Genomic DNA, 4,349 nt, shown 5'->3' with positions numbered 1-4,349 from the left:
TTCCCCCACATTTGTTTTTCTGGCCTTGACCTTCTGCTAGGGAGACCCCTGGAAACGAAGTCTGCGCAGAGGTAAGCCTGGGCTCTTGTGCTGTGTGCAGACGTTGGAAGGGAATGGAGATGCAGGAAAACCGTATTGGCTTGAGCTCGGTGGCAGGTAAAATGAGTTCTCACGTACCACTGAGTGCGTATGGTCTGTTTCGGTAACGATATAAATAGGAGAGAAAGGAGGAATTAGGTGTGTTGGGCCAGTCCCCAGCTTTGTTTTGTTTTGACCTGGTGTTCTGGTAGCGCTGAGACACGCTTTTTTAATCGCGTGGAACATTGCACTTAGGAGCCTGTCCACTGAAGGGTGCCCCTCGGAAGGTTGTTGCTTACTCTTTCTTCTATTTGTTCAGGCCCTCACTTTTTAGTTCTTCCACATAACGTTGCTTCTTAAGGGCTCTGAGAGAGTCACATACCTTCAGTTTTGTGGAAATACAGTTATCATCCTTTGTTGGGATGAGGCTTGACTTTGCTTGGAAGTAGAAACCTCATAGAGAACGACCAATCAAGAGGAAGTCCAGTGGATGCACACAGTCTGTCCCTTGGTCTTTGGCTGGCTTGGCCCTCCTCAAGAGAAGAAATGACAACTCTAAGAAACGCAGCAATTCCTAAGAACAAAGGAGCACTTTGGGAAAACTGTAGGGGGGACTCAATGTTAGGGTCTCAAATGTGGTGTCTAGCGTTATTTCAGACACCAAGTCCCAGGAGTTCTTGTCACCTTGTGGTCAGAATGGGTACCTTCTCCTCACTACTCCGGTACCTTCGTCGAGGTTCTCTGTAACTTAAGCTGACTTCCCTTGCTTCATTGCCACAGAAGGCTGAGTGTGTTTTGGATTAAGAGGAAGTTGGCCATGATCTTTTAATGCTGAAGTTAGATAGATTCTTGGAACTCCTGTTGGATTGCTGAGTGAGTGAACTCGCCATCCTATATGATCATTAAGTGGGGAGAGTTGCCTGTTACCAGCCTCCTGACATTTCTCCCAAGGACATGGCCTTGGGAGACTTAGGCCTCTTCTCCATGTGGCTTCATTAAATGAGTCTGATCAGCAGCCTTTCAGGACTTTAAGGATGGCTATGGGGGTTAAGTGTGGGACCCTCTGTGTCTGTCTTGCACAGGATGGAATTTCTCTTATCTTCACAGAGGTCTGGATTGTACTAGGTCAGTGGTCGGCAAACTGAGGCTCTCGAGCCACATGCGGCTCTTTGGCCCTTTGAGTGTGGCTCTTCCACAAAATGCCACGTGCAGGCGCCCACGTACAGTGTGATTGAAACTTCATGGCCCATGCGCAGAAGTCGGTTTTCAGCTGGGCGAGTCTATTTTGAAGAAGTGGTGTTAGAAGAAGTGGGGGTACGTTCGCTGAGGTCGACCCCTCAGATTGAGGACGTTTTTAGCAAAGGCCAGCTTAGGAGTACCCTAATTAAGTTAATAACAATGTACCTACCTATATAGTTTAAGTTTAAAAAAATTTGGCTCTCAAAAGAAATTTCAATCGTTGTCCTGTTGACATTTGGCTCTGTTGACTAATGAGTTTGCCGACCACTGGACTAGGTCAAATTAGACCTCTCGGATGGGGCCGAGGGAGTACAGCCCTCCCACCTGCTGTTCACCTGAATGGCAACAGCAGGTGGTAAGAGACCGAGGTTGGAGTGAGATAGAACTCTTGAGTGCCAGTTGGACTTAGGAATTAAATGAGCCTGCCCGCCTGGCTTTTCTTTCCTCTGGCACACTGTTGAATGGGTTTGGGTCAGGGGGGCCGTGGCTTTCTTCTCCAGATCCAGGGTGGAAAGTGACCTGCCGGCCCTATTCTTTCAGACCCGTGACCACCTCCTTCTGGGGTAGGGTCTCCTTCTCAGCAGTGCTGACATTTTGGGCCAGAGAATTCTTTGTCATGGGGACTCTCCTGTGCATTGTAGATGCTTAACAGCATCCATGACCTCTATTCACTGCTTGCCAGTAACACCCACCCTTAGTCCACCATATGACAATCTAAAATGTCTCCATACATTTCTGAATGTCCCCACGGGGGCAAAATCGCCCCAGATTTAGAACCACTGACCTTGAAACTCTGATAATTTTAGGGACCTTAAATGATCTTGGAATCTAGAACTGAAAAGTGGCTGTTTTTCCCCCTCAAATGGAAGGAGTTAATCCTCAGATAATTGAGGCCTATTATAGAATTACTAGAGGCCCGGTGCACGACATCCATGCACTGGGAGGTGTGGGGGTTCCTCAGCCCGACCTGCACCCTCTCCAATCGGGGAGCCCTCTCCAATCCGGGAGTTTCTGTCTTTGCAATCATATGAGTGAATTGTCTGAGACCCCCAACTCAGTTTGGTTTGTTGTTTACAGAATAACAGAGGCAATTTTTTTTCCCCTTGCTTCATTGGTGGCGATTTCCTGGAAGTTTTAGGATATCTTCCCTTTAGTTTCTCCTAGACACTCTGATTTTACTTATGTCCCTCCATCCCCCACAGTAACTTGCTCCAGGCTCACTTTGCTCTAGTGTCTAGGACAGTGGTTCTCAACCTGTGGATCAAGACCCCTTTGGGGGTCGAATGACCCTTTCACAGGGGTCGCCTAAGACCATCGGAGAACACATATATAATTACATATTGTTTTTGTGATTAATCACTATGCTTTAATTATGTTCAATTTGTAATAATGAAAATACATCCTGAAATATCAGACAGGTATTTACATTATGATTCATAACAGTAGCAAAATTACAGTTATGTAGTAGCAACGAAAATAACTTTATGGCTTCAGGTCACCCACAACATGAACTGTATTAAAGGGTCACGGAATTAGGAAGGTTGAGAACCACTGGTCTAGGACAGTGGTCGGCAAAATGCGGCTTGCGAGCCACATGCAGCTCTTTGGCCCCTTGAGTGTGGCACTCCCACAAAATACTGACTTACTCAATCTGATTGAGGTACGTTCGCTGAGGTTGACCCCTTCCAACTCTCCCATCCACACTCGTCTTGTATACTTGTTTCAGATAGAGGAGCGTGGATGGGAGAGTTGGAAGGGGTCGACCTCAGCGAACATACCTCAGAACAATGTATCTCCCTGCGCTGTGTATCCCATAGCCCACCCGCACCGCGTCTCCTGTCACCTGACCGACCAGCATCCCCCACTTCTTCTAACGCCACTTCTTCAAAATAGACTCGCCCAGGCCGAAAACCGACTTCTGCGCATGGGCCACAAAGTTTCAATCGCACTGTACGTGTGCGCCCACACGTGGTATTTTGTGGAAGAGCCCACTTGGGACCAAAGAGCCGCATGTGGCTCGCGAGCCGCAGTTTGCTGACCACTGGTCTAGGAGATCTGTCTGCCACCAGAACTACAATTCTCAGAATTCCTGATGCTCCCCACGCTCTTGGTTTTCCCTTCCTGCTCTGTCTCCGTCCCATGGCCTCCCACTCTGCCAAGTCCTCTCAGCCACAAGCTCTCTGGCTCTGCTCTCCACCCGGCACCTGTGTATGAAAATTAACCTGACCATAGCGGAGGGATGGTCAATTTACATGTTTTTCTTATTATATAGGATAGGATATCCATTGATGAATAATTAGGACCACAGTGCTTTCCTATATTCTGCCTAATTTTCCAGTAGCCTGTCTTGTGAAACAATATTTCTTCATTTCCTAAGGTTTAAGTCATGACACTTTGAGTTAGGGAGCTCTAGGGCAACCTGGCCTTCTGATTGGTTGAATGTGAAACCTGTCCATCTGCTTTTCTGGGATCATCATAATCAGCAGGTGTCCAAAGGGATCAGGTGGGATAGGGAACAAAAAGTTGTAGGGGCTTTGAGGAGACTTGGTTTTTCCATGTTGCCTGGTATAAGCAAGAAGGTATTTTCATTCTGTCTCCTCCTGTACCTAGAGACTGCATCAGGTAAAACGAGAGGAAGAGACACTGAAATTTAGTCTGTAGTTGAATAGCTATTTTCCCATGCTTCAGGTGGGGTATCTCCTAAGTAGATATGGGCTATATTTCCTGTCCACATATCAGAACCCATGGTTTGGGGCTAAGTGATTTCAGTGTGGACTTCCCTTTTCTTAAGTGGGTGAGTCTCTGTGCTTCTAGTTTAGGGTGACTGAGGCAGAGAGGACCAGGTTCTACTTGCTCTTTAGTTTTCTGAGATCCCATCAGCTTGGCTGTTCTGAAGTAGTTTATTTTATTCTTTTTAATACTAGAGGACTGATGCACAAAATTCGTGCAAGAATAGGCCTTCCTTCCCCCAGCTGCTGGCACCAGCTTCCCTCTGGCACCTGGGACCCGGGCTTCCCTCAGTCCTAGCTTCA

The 4,349-nt window shown here is 47.3% G+C and overlaps 1 long non-coding RNA gene across 1 annotated transcript in view; it reads right to left on the bottom strand.

Annotated features, from left to right (window-relative positions):
• Nucleotides 1-3,564: 3,564 nt before the first annotated feature.
• The window catches only part of LOC107183231, a 4,199-nt gene continuing 3,414 nt past the window's right edge, over nucleotides 3,565-4,349 (bottom strand). The window contains exon 2 of the long non-coding RNA XR_001514026.1: nucleotides 3,565-3,930. This is a non-coding gene — a long non-coding RNA (uncharacterized LOC107183231). The remainder of the gene's footprint in view (nucleotides 3,931-4,349) is intronic.

The sequence above is a fragment of the Myotis davidii genome, unplaced genomic scaffold (genome assembly GCF_000327345.1).
Source record: "Myotis davidii unplaced genomic scaffold, ASM32734v1 scaffold1121, whole genome shotgun sequence".
NCBI classification, from domain to species: Eukaryota; Metazoa; Chordata; class Mammalia; order Chiroptera; family Vespertilionidae; genus Myotis; species Myotis davidii.
This window is presented reverse-complemented; position numbering and strand designations above follow the sequence as displayed.